Source organism: Lingula anatina, chromosome 5 (genome assembly GCF_051362555.1).
Source record: "Lingula anatina isolate TDL-2025a chromosome 5, LinAna3.0, whole genome shotgun sequence".
Taxonomy (NCBI): Eukaryota; Metazoa; Brachiopoda; class Lingulata; order Lingulida; family Lingulidae; genus Lingula; species Lingula anatina.
Genome location: NC_141771.1, coordinates 19,699,194 through 19,725,009, shown reverse-complemented (window position 1 = coordinate 19,725,009; position 25,816 = coordinate 19,699,194). Strand labels below are relative to the sequence as shown.

At 36.9% G+C, this 25,816-nt stretch overlaps 2 long non-coding RNA genes across 4 annotated transcripts in view; one reads left to right on the top strand and one right to left on the bottom strand.

Moving 5' to 3' along the window:
* Window positions 1-25,043, bottom strand: part of LOC106152492 (uncharacterized) — a 153,385-nt gene extending 128,342 nt beyond the window's left edge. For 2 of the 3 annotated variants that reach the window (XR_015334681.1, XR_015334682.1), the window contains exons 1-2: window positions 24,872-25,042; window positions 23,249-23,303 (exon numbers count right to left, since the gene is read on the bottom strand). This is a non-coding gene — a long non-coding RNA (uncharacterized LOC106152492). Of the gene's footprint in view, window positions 1-23,248; window positions 23,304-24,871 lie in introns of all 3 variants that reach the window. The other variant, XR_015334680.1, reaches the window with a different exon arrangement.
* On the top strand, window positions 12,354-13,543 carry LOC147761835 (uncharacterized). Its single transcript, XR_015334733.1, has 2 exons — window positions 12,354-12,843; window positions 13,071-13,543. It is a non-coding gene; the product is annotated as an uncharacterized LOC147761835 (long non-coding RNA).
* Window positions 25,044-25,816: the final 773 nt, after the last annotated feature.

The window sequence follows — 25,816 nt, the reverse complement described above, 5'->3', positions numbered from 1 at the left end:
TTTCTTCAAATTTTGATGCAATATTACATAATGTTTAACAGCATAATGACCATCAATTTTTAATAATAAAATATTAGTATCATGGATATTCAGAAAATGTGACTAGCAAAGGTCTGCAGGCCCATGGAACTTCAAAGTCACACCTTGAAAATGCCAAAATGTAAACAAGACAGCACTGTTCTGAAATGGGTGTTTTCCCATTTTTAACAATTTTTTAACATAAAACAAAATTAACAGTTTACTGCCATTTTTATATGATCAACTAAGAAAATTGATGAGATGGGAAAAATATCAATAGAATAGTGTTACATGTCCAATTTCCTCCATTCTGAGATTCTGAACATAGTGAATGATTCAATCTGACAAACTGAAATGATATGAGTTTATTTCCATTTTTGAAACTTTATTACACAATGCACGATAACAAGTTTACCATCATTTTTACAAAATCAACTAACAATGTTATAAAGATGCAGGATATGTCAAACAAACACTTTTACGTATCTTATTAGTTAAATAATGAGACTGTTAACATGCCTAAGAATTGAATCTGAGGAAATTTGAAAAAACAGCATAACTTCTAAAATAATGGCCCGATTATGCTAATTTTCGAACTCAACCTGCGTTTTAGTAAGACTAACCACTACTGTGAGTTTAGTGACAACTGGTCTACATGTTTTTCTTATATTGTGTTTACAGTGTTGCATATATGCTGAAAAATGAAAAAACAACATAAGTACTAAAATAGTGGCCCGATCATGCCGATTTTCGAACTTGACCTGCGTTTTAGTAAGATTGATTACTCCTGTGAGTTTCATGACAACAGGCCTAACGGTTTTCCTTTAAATGTGTTTACAAGGTTGCATATATGCTGAAAAGTGAAAAAACAGCATAACTTCTACAATAATGGCCCGATCATGCTGATTTTCGAACTTGACCTGCATTTTATGAATATTCATCAGCTCTGTTAATATAAAGCCAAAAAGTAAAACTGCCTTCCACTTATCGTGTTTACAAGGAAAGTGCACGGCGCCGGCGACGGCGACGACAGACGCAGGTGATGGCAATATGTACAGACACATCTGTGTCTGTACATAAAAAGCATGCACACGATCGTTTTTTTTCTGCGCAAGCTTAAATGTGCTAAACTGTCCTCATCTGATCTTGTTCAGGTATATCAGAGTTTAATTCGGACCGTGGTTGAATATGCTTGTCCTGTGTGGCACTCTGGATTAACTGGAGAACAATGTAAAATAAAAGAATCCATCCAGTCAAGGGCACTTAGGATCATATTCCCTGAATTAACTTATGTTGATGCTCTAGCCAAAGCAAAACTTATTATATTAAAAGAGTGCAGATTTGAACTCTGCAAATCAATTTTTGCAAAAATACAAAATGACACAGACAAGCTGAACTACCTTTTAACCTGCAAACCAGAGGAGACTAATGTAACTATGTGTAAATATGCACTCGTCACTCGTCTTGTCTTGTGACTTGATGTGACTCTGACGCCCTCTAATTGTTCCTTTGTCTGTTCCTTTGTCTATGTCCCTTTGTTCTGTCTTCCCGCGTCTTTGTCATGTGACTTCACATTATAAAAGGCATTGGCGCCGTATTTTCAAATAGTGCTGAAGTTGCTGTTCGTCTGTCTGTTTCTATGTGGTAAGTTGGATGTCGTCTAGTTAATTCTAGTTATATTTTATCTTGTCTTTTGCGTATCCAACTCCACTATACTATACTGTATTACATCGTTTTCTACTCTTTAGTTTTCAGACCAAGCCGTATTGGTATATCCAGCACTCTTTCTAAACGCCCTTGAATAAGATCAGGGTAAGCCGTTATAGCCTTTATAAACCGTAGTTATATATATCAAATTTATTATTTCCTTATCATAGAGGTAAACTATAGAATTATAAGTTATTTGTTGTATGTCATTTTATTTAATCATATGTCACCTTTATTACAGGGTGAAAATTTTAGTTGTAGCAATAAAGTCATTTTACACAACCAGAGAGTCCGTCTGTTACACTAAGAAATAGCCTGTCAAAGTTTAACAAAAATTAGAACTGAACGTTTTAAAAACACTTTTATTCCTTTCCTCTTTATTAAACCATTAGTGGTCTGTATTTTATTTTTGAAACCCATTTTGGCCTTTATTGTATTTAATTTTCATTACTCCATCCTCTTTTACACTAACTTTCAGATATGCCTGTGTAAAAAAATTATTTTATTTATTTATTTATTTTTTAATCTCATTAATTTCTATTCGCATATCCTATATCATATATCAATACTTTAATTTGTAAATTTTATTCCCACTCCATTTTATGTATAACTTCAACCTTTTGGTTTCCATGTCTTAATAAACTTACTTACTTACATATACAGAAAAGGATGGGAAGCAGACTCAGGCAGATCATAGAGAGAAGTAGAGGTATTTTATATTGAAAAATATATTTTGCTGTCAAATACAATTTGTACTAGTACCAATCGATGACATTGAGAGAAACACAAGGAAACAAAGCAAGGACAAGCGATGGATAAAGGACTAGTTTATCCGTTTAACCTCTTCTAACTTTGTAGAAATTTGCAAGTGTACAGTTAGAACTGATAGAATTAAACTGGCCAAATCTTTTGTGTGCCATAAGAAGGTTGATGCACCATCACTCTGACATGGATGTCTGTATGAACACATAGCTGTCAGCATGTGAAGAGACATCAGATGTCAGAACAATGCGATGTGGCATGTTTGTACATCAGCACAGTATCCATACTTGGCAAGTACACCTGACAGAATTATTAATGAAGCAACAACACTGGAGGTTAAATGCCCCTTTCCAGCCGTGATGTGTGTGTGTGTGTGTGTGTGTGTGTGTATATATATATATATATATCAGTATCAAGCCCCCAATGTTGTTCATGAAACTTTGTTTCGTTTGTAACTGGCCTTAGCATATTTCAATGATGTCAGACTGATATACCAATCAGATACTTTTCAATGGTGTAGGTTTGGACTTCACCAAAATGGTGAGGGAAGAGTTTCAGAAGCACGTGCAAACTAGGAAAATCGCTAAAATCCCTACGGACAAAAACTAAAACAAATGGATGCATTTAAAACAAGGCAGCAAAGCTGTCAAATGTACAGACAAAGAGCAGAAAGTAGCAATGCACAAAATAGGCTACTGTCAATTCTGATGCAAAAGTACATTATGCTTAACTGCAAATTCAACATCAAATTTTAATTATGCTCAACAGGTAATACTGATGTAAGTAAAATGTGTAACAAACGTAAGGTTTCAGGCTGATGGGAATTCAAGATCACACTTTGAAAATGCCAGAATGAGAAAAATTAAAAAAATTTACACAAAATTGCATAAATAAAATAATAAATGATAACCCAATTGAGCTGGCTTTCTAATTTGAACTGAATGCCAATCCTTAAAATCATAATTGAAAGTTAAAAATAATTATAAGTAACACAGTTTTCTTTTCATTATGTTTGTAGTAGCAGTGGAAAAAGATTTTTGTCAATTTATCAATTATAAATAAATATGGATTATTAATTATAAATAACAGAATAATTATCACCAATTTTTGATAACTGACTATAAATAGCATGGAAATGTAGAAAACTTGATTACCATTCAGCTTCATGTCCATGGGAGCTCCGAGTCCCACAATGAATATGCCAAAAGGACAATAATGAATATTTCACTAAAATGTATAACTTCAGAAAAAGAAGCCAATTAGACTGCTTTTCCAGCTCAGGCTGCATTTTAGTCCTGTGTTTCTTTTTTGAAAGTTTGACAGTCATAAGTAACATGGTTTTCCCATAATGGTCATCATGGCAGCAGCACCAAAAATTGTGTTTTCTTCCATTTTGATGCAACATTACATAATGCTTAACAGCATAATGACCATCAATTTTTAATAATAAAATATACGTATCATGGATTTTCAGAAAATGCGACTAGCATGGGTCTTCAAGCCCGTGGAGGTTCTAAGTCACACCTTGAAAATACCAATATGTAAAAAATTGAACACACACACACAAAAAAAATGTTTATCTGCCAGAAAAATTTACCAAACAGTCTGCATTGCCTACTGAAGCTGTATTTTAGTCTTATGTTTCTTTCCTATAAGTTTGAGAACAGTAAGTGACATGGTTTTCCTTAAATGGTGATCATAGGAGCAGTGCCTAAAGGTGGAGAATTTATGGGAAGTTGTTCATGTCCCTGATCAGGGTGTTGCAGCCTCCTTTGTGCATCACTGCTAGTTAGAATGTAGTTATCACAAGAATAAGTGAGTTAAGCCACTTGGGTTCACTTAATTTGGCGACAAGGAAAACAAGCCCGTATATTCTTCACTAAGCCAATATTCCCAAGTTTTTCTTACTGGATAAATCCAATTGGTACAGATAGTAGTGACAGACTAGGAGCTTTTTGAAGTTTGCATAGGAGTCCAGACAGTGGAAAATTAATGGGAAGTTGTTCATGCCCCTGATCAGGGTGTGTCAGCTGCCTTTGTGCATCACTGCTAGTTAGACTGTAGTTATCACAAGAATAAGTGAGTTTAGCCACTCGGGTTCACTTTATTACCTTATTTTTTTGTAATATACCCCCTTCCCCTATTCCAGATTCCATACAAGCACACATAGCTAAGGTGTGCTGTTACACTGGTACAAACAACTCAATAATTTCGAATGGAAACACCAAAAATAGTGAGGAAGGTATTACAGAGACCGCAACTGAGACAGAGACAAATTCGGAGACTGAGAATGATCAGGTCCCAGCTCCAAAAACCAAAAAAGGGGAGTTTCGAAGGAATATAATTATACGGTTAAAACTTACTTCCTTCCTCTCATATTTAAAAGAATTACAATAATTTTCTATATATGAAGGTAAAATTTTGGTTTTCGAATAAATTTGAGGTAATTAATGTGTACGTCTTTATAATGTTATCCAAACAGTATCATGAAAATGGTGAACTTGGCAGCTGTAGTATGTTTGCTGCATGTGAGATATAATGTATTTTTTTAGAGATTGACTTTAAGAAATACCAAAGACTGGTAATTTGGCGCCATGTTAATAACAATTGAAAGCGATGGACTGCAGTTATTACCAATAGTTACATTTCTTGTTATATTTGAATATTCAGCCTGGACCCTTGCAGGCCCTAGGTGCAGCAGGGCCACACGATGGTCAAGAGCAACCTGCGCCTGTGTTGCAGTGCAATTGTAGAGGGGCACTCATTAAAATTATGGACAAACTGGAGGAATTAAACAAGAAAATGTATGCCATACAAGAACTCATGAAGGACAAAATAGTAGGCTTGAAGCCTGCCCCAGCGCCCCTTCCACTCCAGCTTCTTCTATTGCCCTTCCCACTCCAACTTCTTCCACTACCTGTCCCACTCCAACTTCTTCCTCTACCTGTCCCACTCCAACTTTTCACCACCCGTCCCACTCCAACTTCTTCCTCTACCTGTCCCACTCCAACTTTTCACCACCCGTCCCACTCCAACTTCTTCCATTGCCCTTCCCACACCAACTACTTCCAACCCTATCCCACTCCAACTTCTTCCAACCCTATCCCACTCCAACTTCTTCCAACCCTATCCCACTCCAACTTCTTCCAACCCTATCCCACTCCAACTCCTTTCACACTCCTGCCCTCTCCAACTCCTTTCATGTGCCCTTCCAGGGGCGGATTCAGAGATATTTTCTGACAGTCTTCCAAATTATCTTTGTTGATCCGTTCTTCATTTTTGACCGTCTTCCGACAGAAAAAATTGGATACCCTTCAATGTAAACTTGAAAATCTGACCGTCTTCCGGAAGACCCAGAAGACGCCCTAAATCCGCCCCTGCCTTCCCCAGTCCTTTGCCAATTATGCCTTCCCAATATCCCCTCATCACTGGAAACAGTGCCCCCATCCCTGCCGCCCAAGGTCCCATCCCTTTGCTTTCCAATTTAGGGTTGACAAAAATTAAAATGCAATCCAAAGGACCAGGAAACCTCTGCATGAAGGTAATGGCCACCAGCCTTTTTACTACTACTACTGAAAGAAGGAATGTTGAAGGATCAACCAAAGGCCAAGACAAACGTGTGTTGATGGACGTTGAAGGAGTAGGTTTTATAAGAAACGCCATCCATAAATTTTACCCCAAACATAGGGAAGACAACTTTTGGAGCAAAATGGTGACTGCCATGAACACAGTTAACAGGAATTTTAGGAGTTATAAAAGTTGTAATCTCTGTTGGCCGTGTTGACTCATTTTAACAGCATAAATGAAATGATTACCTTCCTCTACATTCAAATTTCGACTATTGTTTGTGATAATTTTAGTTGCAAAAAACATTTATTTCACTTCATTTTTAATCTAATTTTTGCTACTTTAACTTTTTTGATGCTGTAACATTATGATTCTTTGCATGAATCTTTAGATGAAGAGAAAGAAAAGGTACCTGGTCCTGTTAGGTCTAAATGTAGATTAAATTATATAAGAGACAGGGCACACAAAATGTATATAACAGGAGCAATAAACAATTTATTTTTTGCAAAAATGCACTGTCTTGAACAAAGTGAATAGGAATTAACATTAGGACATATTACAAAAAATGAGTTTAATTATGTTTATCATCATATGTATATACCAGTGGCACTGGGGAACAAAGCCAGCAAGCAAAACTGAAAACAGCAAGCAGCTTTTTGGGACTATTAAGAACAACATTAAGTCTAACTGCACCCTTCTTGCTGAAGTCTGCTCTGTCCATGCTAGTAATAAGCCAGACTCTGTGAGATAACCCCTGCATTTCCATTTGTTGAAGTCCCATGTACATTCAGAAAAACCTTCCAACCAGTCATCTGTTTTAGACTGAATAATTCACATATAAGGAGGACACAAAACTATTTGATGTCTTTCATGTTTACATTCATTTTAATGTCTTGGTGTTCATTTCAGAGAGATTTAATCAAACAATCAAAAAAATGATAGCTAAATCTACGGAAGACCCAAAGAAATGGGATGATGTCCTACCAGGATATGTTTTCTCTTACAACACCTCTATACACGAAAGCACAAGATATTTCCCCCGTTTTTTTCATATTCAGAAAATATGTTCATTTACTCCACCTATTGAATGTCGAAAAAAAAAGAAAAAATGAAATATTTGGTTTGTTTACATATTTCTAGGAGTGGTAACTGCAAGCACTAGTTTGTTTTCACTATTTTTGTTTTGTTCATCAAAGCTATCAAGTCGGTCTAATTTCCTTTTACTGTAAGCCATACTCACCACCCATAAAAAGAGGTAGGTGATACAAAAATAGTTTGGATTTTTTTTTCACTTTGGAGGACATTTTGCTGTATTCCAATGAAGGTGTAAAAACTAATATATAAAAGCTTTAAATCCAATGGTATTCAAAGGCTTTATTAAAGGAGGACGCACCCCCATATGCCAGATACAACACAATGAAGGAAGAATTTGAAATAAAAAAGACTTATTTAATTGAAAAATTAGCAGAACAAGGATATGACAAAAATTGGTGCAAGAACATAGCAGAACAAGTAGATTATGAATCACTCCACACAAACGAACCTGCACTCTTGACCGTGCCGCACACCTCAAACAACCCCCACCAAGAGGAGGTGAAGGAAGCAAAACAATACGCTGCCGGCTGCCAAGAGTGGGCCGAACACACTACCAAAACAGCTAGTGAGGGGCACTCACAACATCCGAGCCAGAGTGGGCGTCAAGGGATGTCTGGACTATGAGGCTTTAATAACCCAGTTAATTGAAATACAGGAAAAGGCATCAGCACAAATTAAAGAAGCCATAGAGAACCACATCTCAAACTTCGTCAAGAATGCAAAGAACAGGCTAGCAGAGGCCTCGGCACAAGAGTTCCAAGCAGAAGCTTTCTACGAGATCCACAGAACTTACGAAATGTGCGAAATCAACACTCAACCATCATCCACCCCTTTCTGCATTACTGCACTGAAAGTTTGAAGAATGGAAAAGTCATGTATTTTGTTTAAAAATTCCCAAATGCTTGGAAATTTTGCATGATCAAATGGGTCATTTTGGGAGAGATTGCACTTTAGAGTTGGTGAGAAATCGGTTCTTTTCGCCATCTATGGCAAAAGATGTGTCAGAAAAAGTGAGTACTTGAGGTCGTTGTGTGAAAAGAAAAACCCCTGTTTCAATGCCTGCTGCATCACTGGTAAATATTCAGACAACTCAACCAATTAATGGAGCTAGTGTGCATTGACTATTTATGCCTTGAGCCTTCAAAAAGTGGTTTTGATATTTTAGTGATGACCGACCACTTGATTGATTGACATTACATTTCAGCTTCTACATGTATTACCGGGTGTTGGTAACAATATCGACAGGAAGCCCGACAGTACTTGTAAACTGTCACCAAACGGCTCTTTTTAGGGCCACTTCATATTGAGAAAAGTATTTATACCAGTATGTTATGAAACCTTTAAAACATGCAGTATAATAGCAATTATATTGTTAATTCTTATCCTTTTCAATTTGCATATCGTAAGAACAGGTCTACTGAGGATGCTGTTGATATCACTTTATATAATGTCCTTACGTTTTTAAAACGTAAAATCCCCAAATATGCACAAGTACTCTTTATGGATTTAGCTCTGCTTTAACACGATACTGCTTTTTTAAACTGCATGAAAAACTGTGACGCTTCAAATCCCTATTGTCTGATTTTTAAGTTTGCGGATGATACCGCCTGCATTGTTCTTATTAACATTTCATGCAAGTTACGAGGTTCAGTTATAAATATCACTATTTAATATGGCATTCTTTCATTATTTAAGGCAAGAGAAATCCAGTAGTGGAAAGTCCAGAGGAAAGGTCCTACAGCCTAGACGACAGAAGACCTCTTGCTAGAATGGGTAGCCAAAACGTTTAGAGTCTACACTGAGCCACGCCCTTCTATACTGAGTATGAATGCCTTCTCCACCCATACCACTGAGAGAGTGGTGCAGGCACTTAACACCCAAACCCAATATAGAGGTGCATTTCACAAGTTCAAGTCTCAAAAAATGAAATTGAATGAATTTGATGTATTATCCAATTTTTTAAAACTTACATGTGTATAGAACAAAAATCCACAAATGTCCCAATTTTACGCCCACGCGTTTCTGTTTTGTAAGCAAATAAACTGATAACCGTTTGAAGTGAAAAAGCGTAAGAAAGAACATACGTTACCACTGAATCGCCTGATACAAACACGATCATTAGTTGAGCGCTGTGGAAATTTGTGCAAGCTAAACACTATCAGAACCCTATGAGTCATTAATGATGGAAAAGTGATAGGAAAATACTTTTAAATTGACCAGATCTAGGAAAATTACTTTCAAACTAAAGATCATTTTTCTTTACAATGTCCACGTTGATGACTCTTTCAATAGCAGTAATTGTCAATTGTATAGAGAATTGAAAACTTTGTTACCTAAAAGTTATCTACCACTGGTCATATTCGTCGTGAATTTAAAACTCATTGGCAGTTTCAAATTTTGGGTGTATTAGTTACAATACCAACTACGCCTGGCATCCTTCGCATACCGTAATGTAACGTATGTTCCACAGCCATAGAAAAGATACGGGACACGAGTTTAATAGATATTGATAAGATATTTTTTCGCTTTTTTTTCGTAGAATTTATTGAGGTGTTTAAAAGTAACTCAGACATCAAAAGTGATAACATATTTACACAAACACGATCCGCGTATCAAACGTCTTAATCATCTGCATGTAAAGAAAGGCAGATCCCAGAAACATCTAACTTACCACCCCTTTAAACGAAGCCTTTTTCAACACACCTATAGGTTTTCCAGTACAGCAGAGAATTCGTTCAAAATGAGCTTTACTATCCTCTCTGAAAGGTCTATTAAAAAAAATGTATATATATATATATATATATAATGTGTGTTCCATCTATAAAAAGTAAGTGGCTCACAAAATTACGTTTTTAAGTCTTTCCATTGAGTGGGTATAAGAAACAGATATCACTTTAGAGTTCAAGGGTCTCTACGGTCCTTATCAGTCGCTATTTAAGACAAATTATAGGCTGCATGATTTCTTGTAAAAGTTTCCTTGAGATTTCTTAGATGTTCATACTGTGTTTTTACTCTGCCAACGTGCTGGATGATTTTTTTTTTTTTTTTTTTTTTTGTTTTTTTTTTTGTTACTGGCGTTCTTGGCCTCTACTATAGTCGTCTCGTTCAAAAAATCGTATACAGCTTGCCTTTTTTTCCTGCTACTCCCATCCGTCGACTTTTCGACCAGTTCATCCCCTTTTCGCGAGTTCTCGACCAATGATTCCGGCAAATGCCAGTAGCAGCTGAAAGAAATCTGAGACAACGGTACGTCTTCGCAATCTTCTCAGCCACTATATTATGAAAGATTTTCATCTTACTTCTAGGTGTAACTGTAGCTAAAAAATCATTTTATATAAGTCATATTTTTAGGATGATGAGTCCTATTGGATATTATATGTATATATAATATTATTTTTATCCCTAAGGATAAAGTCAACAATTTGCTACATTGTTATTATTGCTAAAATAATATAGGGTAGTGGGGTTATAAAATAAAAGCGGCCTTGTTTGACCAAATCTTGAACAATCGATATTCTTTGTTGCCTTCTTTTTGTTATAAATAAGACTATGAAAGTTTGTGGTACACTGGGATGGAGGAGACACTGCCCAGTGTTAGCTAGGGTCCATAGCCTGCTGTATGATGCGTTCTGTCTATATTTTGGGGCATGTGGGAAATTCAGGTGGTTCCGTATTTCGTGTTCTACAATGGCTAAGTCGTTGCCGGATAGCATTCTCCCTCTTTCTTATGGCATTAACCTGTGACTGTAGTTCTTTAATTGTTCATTATGACTGCCTTCAGTTTCTTCTCAATCGTTTCCACGTTGTGGCCACCTCGCACACACAACAAGTCTCTCAGGTGGTGATTGCTGTGGACTTGCCTCGGCAACTTCTATAGCAGCTAGGAGCTCTTCTTTCCTTTGGTGAAGTCTACGTTTTCGCGGTTTAGTCTTCGCATGCCTCTTTTGTCTTTCACGACATTTACAGGGAGGCAGAAGGTAGGCCTACATAGTATTTTGAACCCGTTTTCTGTCGCTTCCAAATAAGCGTCACCCTCATTTTTTTTTTACGAGATCGATATATTTTTTTTATCTCAGCTCTTGTTTTCGCATTTTTCTGAAATAATGATGTTCCGTTCGGTATCAATGTATTTGGCACTGCGCTCACTACGCTCGTTGGCGATTATTTTTTTCTTGCATAGTCTTGTTTGACATCTATTTCCGTCTTTGACATTCATTCCTGTATTTGAATTAATTTTTTTATTACGACAAAATCATTTACTTCGCCTACATCGTTACTGAGTATTTTATGGATTTATTTACACATGTAACTAGCCTCATCTAATCTTTAGCTCGAGCAGACGTCAGAAAGAACCACCTGACATCTCAAACAGAAGCTAGTTTTTCTTTCGGAGCCAGTTTCGGGCACACGTAGATTTTCACTGGTAACGTATGTTCCGGTAACGTATGTTCCAGGCCACCTAATTTTTATTTTCATAACGTTTTCTTATATATTTTGAAGTGATTCGATCATGTTAAGTTAAATATGACGTAAGGACGTTTTTAATAAATATAAAAACCGTAACTAATGGGGCCTGCGTCATGGCTAATACTAGGTAACGTATGTTCCCTAGGAAAATTGACAAAATGTTTCATTTTGTACAAATACTTGGTGCAACAGAAAACAATGTTTTCTTTTGCTGACAGAAAAATATATAGTGATTCCATGATAGTTTGACATTTCAGATATAATATTTGGAGCACAAGGGGAAAAATAATTTATTAAATGCTTATTTTACTATCGGTAGGGTGTATTTTCCCCGTTTTTTTAATATTCAGTGACAGGCAAACTTAAGTCGCTAAAAAACAATTAACTGCTCAATACAGAAGCTTTTCGTAATTTTTTACAACGTTATACTTGTAGAAGATAAATTAAAGAACAAAACCCGTGATGATTGATTTTTCAATGTGATTAAAACGTTTCCACAGCGAGACGTTATGCATTTGTGACAGTAACGTATGTTCCTTTTTGGGGTTAGATGATGAATTATTTTTTATTATTCGTGGTTCCAGGAAAGTGAAACTTTAATACAAACTTCTTTATGTGGGACCCTAAAATAATCAAACATAGTTTGTAATCTATGCGCTAAATATTTTTAGGAACATGCCTGTGACATCGTTTGCACCTCTGTATTGGGTTTGGGTGTTAAGTGAGTGTCAGCAAAGCCAGCCATCATCCCAGGAGTTTGCACCTCTAAGACCTAGCCCCTTGAACAAGCCAGTGAAAGGCCATCTAAGGAGGCTGTGGTCTGAGAGGAGGTGTGAAGATGTCAATAAGTATGCCAGATCTTACCGGTACCCATGTTCCATCCTCTTTGCTTATATTACCCACAACTCCTGGTCTGTTCTATAAAACTAATATATGTCTTTTGCTCCTAATTTCAGGTGATATCCACCCAAATCTGGGTCCTCAAAAACTTCCTCAAAACCAGGTTGAGGGAGTAATTATAATGTTTGCTAACATCAGAAGCATCGGCGCTGAAAATGGTGCAAGATTTGCTTGAACAAAGAATTTTTTGGGAGTAAAAAATGGTATCAACTGGACAAAGACCTCCCCCCCTCCCTCCCTCGAAAGTCAGCATTTGAGGAATCGGAGGTTTGAAGGAGATTTTTCAGCTGACGAGTGGGAGGATCCACACCTAGAAAATACTGAATGGTAGGAGAAAGTACCTTTGTTTATAGTTTGATAACAATTGGGATGTTAATTTTTTGTCAATACAGAAAATCATTAAAACTTCTAGATCTTGTAATCACTTCAGTCATTACACTACTTAAATTGTGTTCTTGTACAGAAAGACAATTAAAAACATCCCAATATAAGGCCTCTTCTAAACATAATTGGAAATCAATGTCTTTCTGGTTATGCAAGTCTCATTGTTTCAGCAGGACGCCAGAAGACAGCGGATGAAAGGACAGTAATGCTAGAGGATGTCCTAGCATTCATCACGGGATCCAGGAGAAATAAGTTTCACTTTGGCGCCTTGAATAGAATTTTCAGCACAAATAATGCCAACAAGCAGAACGTGCTTAAATGTTTGTATCTCCCTCTTGATAACCCTCAAATGGAAGTCTTAAATGAAGCATTTGATGAATCTTTTATGAGTAATTATTTTGGAATTTCTTAATTAGAATTTGACAGACAACTCATAACTATTTAGGCAGCAAACTTAGATATAGTTTTTTGTCAACTGGGAGAAAATGACATCAGCACAGAAGTGACCTCACCTGCTTCCATTGTTTCTGCTGTCCTTCGTACAATCCACACTATCATTGATTACAATCCCAATATTCAGATAACAATTTGAGCATTCATTTTCAGGGATCAACACAGTGTGTAATAAATTATATTGTACTGACAGGGTTTTTACTTGTTTTCTGTTAAATTATTTAATATGTGTACCAAAAACTTGTTTACTCAGTTCATACTTATTTTTATGCAATTCCTTGATCCTGGAATCTTAAATCTTCAGGCCCTTCTCCTTTATCATCTATATTGTCTTACTATCACGTTACCCAGATCTGTTGCTTCATTTTTGCATATTGAGGTGAGGTTTACTAAAATGGTTTTTCTACTAATAGAAGGTTTTTATACTATTTAAAAGGTAGGTGTTGATTCAAACATATCTATAGTGTATGGATTGATTGTTGAATTTACAAATTTCGAGAAATGGATTTAAACGTGACCAGAATTCTTTAATGATATTAGCCATTTAATAAATTTCAATTCATGCTCAATTAAAGCTAATTAAAATGTGTTTTTGTTAGCAGGGTTACATGAAAATTAAATGAATATTATCTGCTGTTAAATAGTTTAATAAAATAAAATCAATTAATGATTTATTAAAGCTAATTAAAACATGGGTAGAGGTTGCACTTAGGGAGTGTTTGTGTTATTGATAACATTAAGGAACTTTGACAATCTGCACCTCATTGGAGGCATATCTGAAACACCAGGCAAAGTAACCTCCAATGTTATGTCAGATTTCCCAACATCTGCCAAGATTATGAATTTAGCTAGCAGAACGACACAATAACCTGTTCAAGTAAATAGTTCACACAAGTAACAGACTGTTCTTTCCAAAAGACCATCTGCTCATGCAAGTTTGCTCCAATTTTGTACAAAAAAAAAATTAAGAAAACAACTTAGCGCTTGGGATGAGCAGGCATACTTCAGAAAAGAAAGGCAGAAAGCCAAATATAAGCCAGCATAAGAATATTAACAAAGCATTTTATTAATACACTGTCAGTTCACACAGTTTGGCTAAAAGACAAACTGAAGGTGCTTTATAAATGGAAAATCTCCATGTCCATTATAATATCTGGGACATAGACAACATCCAACTTAACATACCTGCAGAATTGATGGACTGACTTCTCAAAGGACAGTTTATAAAGTAATTTTGATGACTCTAAAATCTAAAAGGATGACTGCATGTCCATATTATCTTAACAGTACTATAGAACAATATAGCTGGTTCCCCAAAAAGTTGTACTCAAAAATGGCAAATTTGACAAAAAGTTACGAAACAATAAGATACTTTGAGATTACTAGAGATTACCATGAATTTATACTGATACGTGTTCTCTTACTAGCCCCTTTGATAAATAAAAAAATATCATTATTGACTTCAAATTTCTATGGCTACTTTACACTTTTAATTAATCTTCATAAATTACTAATATTTGTAAACAGTACTGAAATGAATAAGAAACACTTTGCCCTGCTTTCATAGATTGTGACAGTAGTGCGCACAGGACACAATGCAATCACAACCAGTCACAATCTCAGCACATGATAGATTTTTAAGAGCATCATCTATAATTGGCAGCTAGATAGACAAAAACACCAAATTTTGCAGGTGTACATATATATAGATACCTTTTGACATACTAAATCATACTAGCCTCCTAACCCTCTGGAGAATAACCCTATTTGGGCAAATAGTTCAAGATTGTCACCAATGCAGGCCCGTAGCCAGGGGGGGTTCGGAGGGTTTGAAAGAACCGCCCTTTTGCTGAGAAAAGGTCCACTCTGGGTAAAATTTGATCTAGGTTCATGAATTTTTTATTGAAAAAGGTCCACTTTTTCAGAAAAAGAACCCCCCTTTTGAAATTGCTGGCTACGGGCCTGCAATTTATGGTATGAAAAATATACACATCTCAGATACTTCTCCATAAAGAAACTTACTTTTGATGTCTTTGGCAATTGTCTATCCTATATACTTTTTAATGATTGTACCAGGTTACAGAAGTCAAGGTCAAATTGAAAGTCAGATTATTAGTCTATCTGACATATATACATAAAAACCTCTGAAAAGATTTTTGTCAGGATATTCAATCGTGTTGATTTTCAAACTGAACCTGCCATAATAACAAATAAGGTGACTCAGCAAATTTAAAGTAAAAAGTGAGCTGAGGTCTTAAAAAATAACCTCTGAACAGTTATCATGGGGTAAAAAAACTAACCCATTTTTTTTATCTTAGATGCTCTGAGATCACATAAAAAATGCAGAATTAAATGGATCCGTGGAAAAAACAACATGTCTGAAAGACGATAAAGCAATTGGAACTTTCACATAAATAATTCATCATGCTGATTATCGATATGAAGCTGCCTTATCAACATATAGCCAGCCAGCAAATTTTAAGTAAAAACAAAAATAGCTTTGCATTTTTGGGGCATACACTTATACCAAAAGATATGACGCTTGAAAAAATGCAAAAAAGTAATCAAGAATTTATGTAATAATGATCCAACCAGGCTGATTTTTGAAACAAACCTACTTTATAAACACATACAGCCAGTAAGAAATTTTGTAGTTAAATGGGAGCTATTTATTTATTTTTGTTACCTCTTTTACTGCTGCAGTGATTTTTTTTCATGACAAATGCACATTTTCAATCATATTCTGCATGTAAATATAAACATTATACAAATAAAGTCAAAATCAATTATCTGATGGTTTTAGAATTCACAATAAAGGCAATCAAATTAAGCATGACATGGATGTTTTTGGCCAAACAGTTGAATATCTGAATCCAGGCCAAATCCCAGTAACAGTAACCATATTTGATCAGTCACTATTTGCCCAAGTGCAGCGAGTGCAATTATAGTAATTAATGAACGATGAAGGGAAGCATTCTAATACTGGGGGAGGGGGGGGGGGGGGGAGAAGATTGGACAAAAATTTCAATCCAAAAGACCCTTGGTGTCATCTCTTAGAAGACTGAGACTGAAGAGATCTCTTCTTTCTATGAAGTCCTCACACTGGTTCAAAACAAGTACATGATGCTCATAATCTTGCACTTAACCCTGTGTAATCTCTCAGCTTAATAGAGGTTCAAATGATGAAAATCCCATCCACACTTGCAGAAAAGACTTAATTGCTACATTAGAATCTGGTCAACATTCATGTTCTAAGATCAGATCATGACATATTATGATGACATTCCACTGTGTAGCAGAGCCCTTAAGGAGAGAAAATATACCTTTCATGTTGAAGCATTGGATCAAGCAGCACCTTTTCTTTGCCTTGGCCCATGTTTACTAGGCCAGGCAGGTGTCTGTCCTTAAGTCTCTGCTGTGCAGGACTGGAAAATGCTTCAAACTGCGTGATTTCTGAAACAGCCAATTGTTTTCAGCCATCCCATTCAATCAGGGTCATGAGCAGGAGAACAATATGGTAAAAGATAAGTACAAGTCAAACTTAAGATTTGACTGAGAACCCAGCATTTTCATATGGACATGCTAGAAACAATACCAGCAGTTTCTTTAGATAGTCTCTTCCATGGATGCATTGTGTCTATTCATATTGCTACCAAGAAGAATTCCTCAGCTCTCTCCAGAAAAGCCAACAGAAAGATCAATCCTGAGAAAAATTACAGACTTAAATTTGTACAGAATAACATGACTATATGGTCAATTATACATCTCAAAGCAAAACTTTGTAACTTCTAGGAAATTCCTGTCCTTTAGGTGGACCTGTCATTCCCTCCTTCACTTTCAGATATTTGAAAGCCCCGAGCCATGTGAACAACCAGATCAACCACCAACACATGACTGTGAGGTGCTACATGGTGCAACCATTGTCCACAGTCTTCCTGCCAGTGTAAACACAATGGATGATTATGCTGACAATATTTTCTTCCCTTGTTTGGATAGGCAACTGAACATAATATGTAGTATAGAACACGTCTTCCTGACTCCCTGAAAGAGTCCACAAGTGAGAAGAAAGCAAGATATGCCAAAAAGAAAGTGAAATGCCCCCCCAAGACCTATAAGATAAAACAGAAACTGAATGTTCTCTTTTGAAAGATCAAAGATGTAAGGTTGCAAATAGCCTAAATCCAAGTAGGTCTTTTTGACTTCAGTGCTGTCAAATCAGGTTACTGTTTTGTTGTGTCTGATTGCAATGTACAGTGAAGAGGCCAACAAGCCATGCCATGCTGAGCTGGGTGTTCAGAGATAATTCTTGTATGCCCATTGATCACCACATAGTTGCCATACAGGTGGGCAAGTTTGGCAAGGCAGCCATATTTAAATTTTTTAATATCAGAAACTTCATTATACAACAAAACACTCAATCAGCAGGGATCCTGGAATTCCACTTTTTTTTTGTCAAATGGGTAAATTCTCCAAAGATCAAGCTATTATAACTTCATTTTGATTTAGTATGCCAAAAGATATTTGGTACAATATTCGGTGATTTTATCTATTAAGGTTTGAGTTTTTTCATTATTCACTTCATGCATTCATTTTCAAGGGGTTCAACGTATTTCCATTCATCTGCACGGGCTTTGATAAGGAACTGCAAACAATACAATGGACAACTCGGCTGTGACTGGTGTGTACAAAATTTGTTTGGTGCCTGAAACATTGTGTTGGAAGAAAAAAATACATTGTCAACAATTATTCTTTATTTTTTGATGCATATGTTTGTTTAGGACTGATTGTATTCAACAAAGACTTGAAACTACATGTAAAACCTTCTTTTGTACTTATATATATTTTTTTAAATTTACAGATTTACAGTTAGGTGTATCAAGCAGACCCAGCAAGAAATGTTGTGACAGATCCAGATGGTTGAGTCTGGGAGAAGCCAGCTGTGGACCTCCCAGCTCAGTCCAGTATCAGAAGAGAATAGACAAAATCTTTGGCAGGACTACCCACACTTTCCTACAAAGATTCAATACATGGACTAACTGGAGGAACTGCTGAAAAACACAGGATGGCTGGCTATGTTTAAGGCAGGCAAAGTTACAACGAAACATCCACACACTTTAAAAAAAAATCATTAATTCTATTCTCATTTAGTGAATTCAAATATTCGATGCTTGGCGTACCAAAACTTCCAGTGGTTCTAACAATCTGCAACCCCTTTTTTTGGGGAAAGGAGAGAAGAAAGCTTTTGATATATACATGAATTTTGGCAATAGTGACTTCATAGAGGCTTTCTCCTGTCTTTGAGCAGTCTTCGCAGTTGCAGAAAGAAAATCAAAAGTGATGGAACAATTTGTCTGCAATCTTTATAGACAGAAGGAAGCTAGTAATGTCAATGAGGCCAGGTTAAACATATTTTGGCTGGAATTCTATGTCACGAAAGATAGGGAGGTATTTCGAAGTCAACAGGGCAAGTGTACTAGGAATGCTGCACCTCATCTATTGCAAGGGGGAACACTTCTGCTGAGAAGATTTCAGTGTACCTCTCCATGCCAGCTCCAGTGGCAAACAACAGTTGGTGTCTCCACACCCAGGCCTTAGGCAACCCTGCCAGGGAGAGAGCTCAGGAAAGCATGGATGGCACCGCGCTTCCTGTGAAGCAGGTCTTCCCAGGGAGCAATGTCGATCCAGGGGAAATTGTGGACTATGGGGTTACCATCGACGGTTCCTGGCAAACCAGAAACTTGTCTAAACATGGATTTGTAGCTGCAATTTGGATACGAGAGAAATTCTGGACGTTCACTATATGTGTACCATGTGTCGGACATGTGACAATTTTCTAAAGCTGCTCCAAACCACGGCAGAAGAGGTTGACTTTCAACTGAAACACTTAGAGGAGTGCCACCACAACCACGAAGGCTCAGCCCAGGCCATGGAAGCTGAGGGTGCGTCTGTTTTATACAGTCGTTCCATGGAACTTTATGGATTACGATACAATCCATTTGTAGGGGATGGGGACAGCTCAGCCTTCTGGAGGGTCCAGCAACAGCAGCCCTATGGTCCGGACATTGAGATTACTTAAGGAGAATGCACAGGCCATATCCAGAAGAGAATGGGCACTAGACCTCGGTGCGTAGTTGCCAGTAATAAAGGTAATAATAGTGAAAATACTTTGAAGTAAAAAGTGCATTTTTCAGATAATATTGATGATAATATTGAAGATGAAGTTACAAAAGCAAGTGCACTCCTTGTAACATGCTTGCAACCAGATTTGTTGCAGTATATATTAGATAAGTACAAAGACAGAATATTATGTTTTGCTCCATCAGAAAATCAACATCCTGAATCTTCATTCAACAAGGAAGCACAGTCTTTCCCAACTTTATTCCCAAATGGGAAAAACACTTTTTCAGAAAGATGGAAGCACAAGTTAACATTTCAGATTCACCAATGGGGTGGCAAAGTGGTCATGACTCCTTTGTTTGAACCTCATCCAATATCCAGCAGAAGTTCAATGAAGGCCAAATGTCCCAGAGTTACCTACTAGGGGATTCAGGGTACCCTGTTCAGCCTTATCTATTAACACCCTTTTAAAATCCAAATGGAAGAAGTCAGGCACACATGTAAAGGACACAACACTAGGTAGACCTACATATCCTGCCACATTCCCTGTATGCGTCTTTTGGTCAAAACTTATATCATATACCTATGTTAGAGGATAAGAAATTTTAAAATGTATACATATATATGCATAAGCTGTGGGCAGTCACACTATACATATTTATAGTGTTTGCAAGGATAGAATGTATCCTGTTCCTTGTTTTTTTCCCTTAAAGGGATAATAACTCTTCGTATGAGATCTATATTTCACAATAAAAACATTGTTAAGAACTCATAGAAATATAATATATACTGTTTTACCATAAAAACGGCAGTTATAGCTATTATTCTGATATCTGAGCTTGTCTTTAGACCATGTGACCTCCACTGATGGCTATACTCTGTTAAAATCTCTTAAGAGATTTTTACAAAAAACAAACTTTTTAGAAAAAAAAGGGGACTAACTTTGAATGTAAAAATGGATTCATTAAACATTGTTAAGTATGGGAAAATTGTTGTTTGCTCCAGGAAAATTAATTTTTTGGCTGAAAGGAAGTTATTATCCCTTTAAACTATCATTACAAAAACTCCAGCAAACAACTCAAATATCCTCTGCAATCATATACAGTAATGTGCCAGGCATTTCGACCGGCCCAGTCAATCCGACCACAAAAATTATTTTATAAAATTAATTTTTCTGGGCTCAAACATTTAGTCCATACGTCAAAATCATGCGACAGAATTTTTTTCTTGTTCCGATTGTTCGACCACATCGTCGGCAAGTCCCGGTAAATTTTCAAGCCAGTGAAATAGATGCTGCATGCCTCGGCCTTTTGTCAATTGTTGTCCTTTCAATAGCTCTCGTCAATGAAGAAGAAATAATTGAAGATCTAATCTGGAAGCATGACGTACCTGTCATTTCCTTTGTCCCCGAACAGTGCTCAAAGACATACAATTTGTGCAAATTAAGCAGACTTGCCCTCGCTGAGTGATTCATCACGCCCGTATCTGGGGGAGGGGGGGGGTTAAAAAAGGTCTATTCTGGATGAAACTAAATATCGACAGTGGGTAGAATACGTCGTAAACACCTTCATATAGACCATATATAGCGTTTGCTAGCATTAAAAAGTTTGGGAAGGATATATGCAATTTATTTTCAAGTTCAGTTGTAATATACAGTATATGCAGATGGGGAAATGTTCTTCAACACCGCAAGATCTTACATTTACTACAATCGCCCGACAGATCAGCGGGATCGACCGCCCAGACTTCTTGGCGCCAAATACCACGCGCTGTCAAAATCTGACGAACACGTGTAGCTGTTCACCTACATGGATAACTGATTTGTCAACAATAAAAATGACGTCTTCCTTAACTCCATGGGAGCTTCATAGAGAGTTCCACTGGGTATTTACGTTACCTGTGAGTCAATTTTTATTTCCCCAGATGCATGAAATGTTGATAATATTTAACGTAATCCACGAAGTACTCCATTCCTGTGACCCCCTCCCCCAAAATGGGACCGTCTTCATTAACATGTGGTTTGCGCTATGCTGGAGCAGACCAGATAAAACTAGTCTCTCATTTCTGCATGTGCTCAATTCTCACGTCATATTATAAATGCACCTGTTTTGTGAAAATTATGGCGATTAAATGCTTTTTTACGTTGTATCATTGGGGTTTTCAATATACACCGTGGTTTGTGCACAGCGAGAGTACTAGTATATAAGTAAGAAAATCGGAAGAGTGCCAGCAAGATACTGTACCGGTATGTCTATCGGCACAGGTAGGCTCGGTATTTTGCCTTTTCTCAATATATTTTAATATGACATGCTTTTTAAATAAAATACTTAAAAGTAATTTGAAGTTACACTGAATTCCGTTTGAGTACCAGTTGGTATTCTTTGATACGGGTGACTGAATTTTCTTCGGAAGTAAGTACGTCTACGCTGAGTAAGCCTTGCGGGTTGAATACAACTGATCTCAGACTGGTAAAAAATTTCAATTCGGTCGATTTCAGTTGTCATATTAAAATTCAAATAGGGCGTACGTAGATCACATAACTAGTTTAAGTCCACTAAAGCTACCGGTTTCAAATATAAGTGACCGGCCTTTGTTTACAACACCTGTCTCCGGGGAAATACTCGTCCCACTTGTGAAGCGCATCATGAAAATAATCGTAGGTGAGGGAAATATATAAATAGAAATTATAATTGTCGTCTTTTTTAATGTTAAGTTATGTTAGCACATATTGTACACAGCAAAATAAGATTTCAAAAGGAGGATAAAACATGCCTGAAACACGTGTTAGACGAAAATTGCGGCTTATCTTGCGTAACACTTCCGGTAAAATGCAATACTTCCGGAAAGATGGACGTTTTGGCAAATGCCCCTAACAATCCGACGATATCAAAGGTTTCCATTTGCTGTATTTTAATCAATTCGACCAAACTGACATTTCCATGAAATTAATTAATTAATCTTGGTCGAATTGTTTGGCATATTACCGTATGACTGTAAAACATGGTAAATAAAGAGTATGGTTCACCATGATCCAACATGCAACAAAGCAAGAAAGAATATTCTAAATCAAGCACCACCCATATGCATGATGAACTGTGCCATATGACTTAATGCCATGATAACGTTAGAAAGCAATCTCTGTGAAAATCTGTCAATTGGTATTGGTAGTATTAGTGCACCTGCTGAAATATAATTACATTCTGTGGCCATTTTCACGGATTCAGAAAGTACATCCTTGAACATGAATCATGTAATCATTATTATATGGTTGATTATGCATATACACATAGGGAACATTGGCAAACAAATGTCAAGTTACTACTATGAACACCACTTTTTCCAGGTGCCTCTGTAATCAACTGGGTCCAGGGGAAATTTCTATGGAGTTAAAGCCATGTTGGGAGTCTTCTGGTGACATCTCCAGACACCTTCATGACCACAAGTGGCTGACTGGGAACAGTGGATTTGTGAAGGGACACACTTTATCTTAAAGGGATAACAACTGTTCTTATAAGATTCATATTTTGTAATAAATTCTACGAAACAATTCATAGAAATGAATGTAGGAATGGATTCATTAACCATGGTACAAGTATGGGGAAATTGTCGTTTGCCCCAGTAAAATCTTTTCTTTTTTTTTCATCAAAAGGAATAGTTGTTATCCCTTTAATAATTGAAGAAATCAATTGTCAAAAAATTCCAATTCATGGTGTGCTAGCTGGCTGCCCCAGCTAATTTGGTGACTGGACTGTGAAAAAAAAAATTCAAATGTACTTACATTATGAGGGCTACTGGTGACAGCTTTGACTTCTGACACTAGCACTATTCCCAGACTGAAAGAAATGAAAACAATGTTAACTTTGCAAAATCTGTTTCAATATTTGTGATACTTGAACATGTAAATCCTTACAGCAGTAAAAAATAGAGATCAATATTAATATCTGTATCTATATTAAGCTATAATATTAGGCACACCAGTTGGTTGTAACTACTTGAAGTGCACTTTTGTGATTTAATGTAAGGAAAGTGGGAAAATTACAGTAACTGGTCAACAAGACAAAAACTACTCAAACCCAAAAGAAACACAAGAGGTGATTACTGGCGATTTTTTCTTCGTGGAGAAAGGGAAGGAGACCGTGCAATTACCTGTTACCATGGTTCCCCATTTCTGGCTTTTCACATTCCATTTATCATAAAACTTGCCACATTTCATGTTTTGTACATGAGCATGACTTTAGCATTCTTCACGTGAATATTTACAGCAAGTTTTTCTATCAGAGGTACCGAGTGATTCAATCTATTATAAGCTTCCATGTTTTTGTTAAATGTTTTGTTATATGCTATTATGACTAGCAACCCAAACTTGCCACCATGTTTAATTACATGAAAGACACATTAAAATGACGAATTATGCATACAATGAGGCCACTGCGACAAATAATACCTTCAAAACAAATGGTGATTTCGCTATTAGTGCACGGTCCAGGGCCGTAGCCTGAGCAAAATGCCAGGGGGGGCAGTAAGCGGACACGAGAGGGGGTGAAGCCCTCGAGGGGGGAGGGTGTGGGAGGGGGTCTCCCCCTCCAACGGTGTGGAAAAGTTTTAAAAAACTGTGCGTATAATACTGCATTCTGGTGCATTTTAACTGCTATTTATTGCTCAATCAGAAGTCAGAAATTGTGGGTTCATTTTGTCATAAGTACAGCTTAGGGGATAGCTCCCTAAGGGAGGGTGAGCTTTTTGGCATGAACTGAGTTGGCTAAAAACAGTACACCTTTGTAAACAGATTGTTGAATGATTGTCTAGTGGCCATGAGTGCATTTCCTCACAGAATTGATACCAAATTCGCAATTATTTTGTTTTACCTTTGCGATTATTTTTTTTTGCACCTCAAATCCCAGGGGGGGGGGCAGCTGCCCCCCCTGCCCCCCCGGAGGCTACGGCCCTGCGGTCGCAATTTGCGAGGCTTGCTAGATATGCGATAGCGCGGAATTGCCATGCTTGCGCCTGCTCGCCATAAGCAAAGCTTTTGAGATACGGGGCCCTGTTGTAACTTGTAGAAGTTATATACTAGTATATAATAAATATACTAGTGCAAAGAATACAGATTTTTCTATTGAACTTACATTTATAAAAATTTCAATTTACTAAAATAATTAAAAACATTAACGATGTAATCTTATTTGTCAAGACAGCAATATTGCCACAATCAGGCACATAAAGGCATAAAAATATTATATGTAATCACGACAGAAAAGGAACAGATAACCAAATTCAACGCACCCACGTGGTAAGCCGTGACTGTAGACACGCCCTGTAACTTACAAGGCTACATTCTGCTGTCACTGATCTAGGCCTAGGCTAAGTGTAGAGAAAACACAGTGATAGTGCGTAAACTTACATTAGACTACTGTCGTCTACACCCAAGTTTTTGACGTACGTTCTTTCCTATCATCTACCATAACCCAGGACCCCATACCAGGCACGGCTGGCAAACTAACTGGTTGAGCAGAAAACAAGCACGAGAGGCTCCATTCACGTTTTGAATCTCGTAAATTATCGGACCTGACGCGAGGTTAACCAAGGACGCCTCGGTGTCTCAACCGTGATTGTGTTTTACCTTGCACTTGCCTTTCAGCGGTCTTTCGTGCTTCTGCTTCGTTGGAGCTCATTTATGCATATCTTTTTTTTTTTTTTAAGAACTGCATCGTTATTTATTAATTTTGCCAAGCCCTGTTTGAAGATGCAAAAAAAAAAAAAAAAAAAAAAAAAAAAAAAAAAAAAAAAAAAAAATTAGGGGTGAACAACCACCGTAAACACTCCGCAAAGAAACCACCCTGGCCGCTATATGTTACATGTAAAATAACACAGATATTTGAAAGACTGAGAGCAAATGAAATTTTCGAAAAATTAAGAACATAACAAATTAGGTGACCTCTTGTAGGCCCTAAAGAGCAGGTAATAAGGAACAAATTATTATATCTTATATTTTTTTATTTCTTTATTCTAAAAATGCGCCGCAGTGACAACTTCAAAGGATCAACTGCCGGGGTAAAGCTCCTAAAACCCTAAAAAAGGAAACCGTTTACTTCAACATGACTTGGCGATCTCTGGCCTGCATGAATTCTGTCCCTGATATAGCCTATTTATAATCCCTTCTCCAAAGTGGCTGAGGACATTAAGCTACCGGAAAGTGGGTGGGTGGCAAAAGCTTGTACAATACACATAATGAAGATAGAAATTATTAATACCCGTACCTTAGAGACCATTACCAGGCCCTATCGTACTAACTTTGGATCGAACTATCTCCAAGGGGATTCTCGCTTAATTGCAATTAACTTAAGCG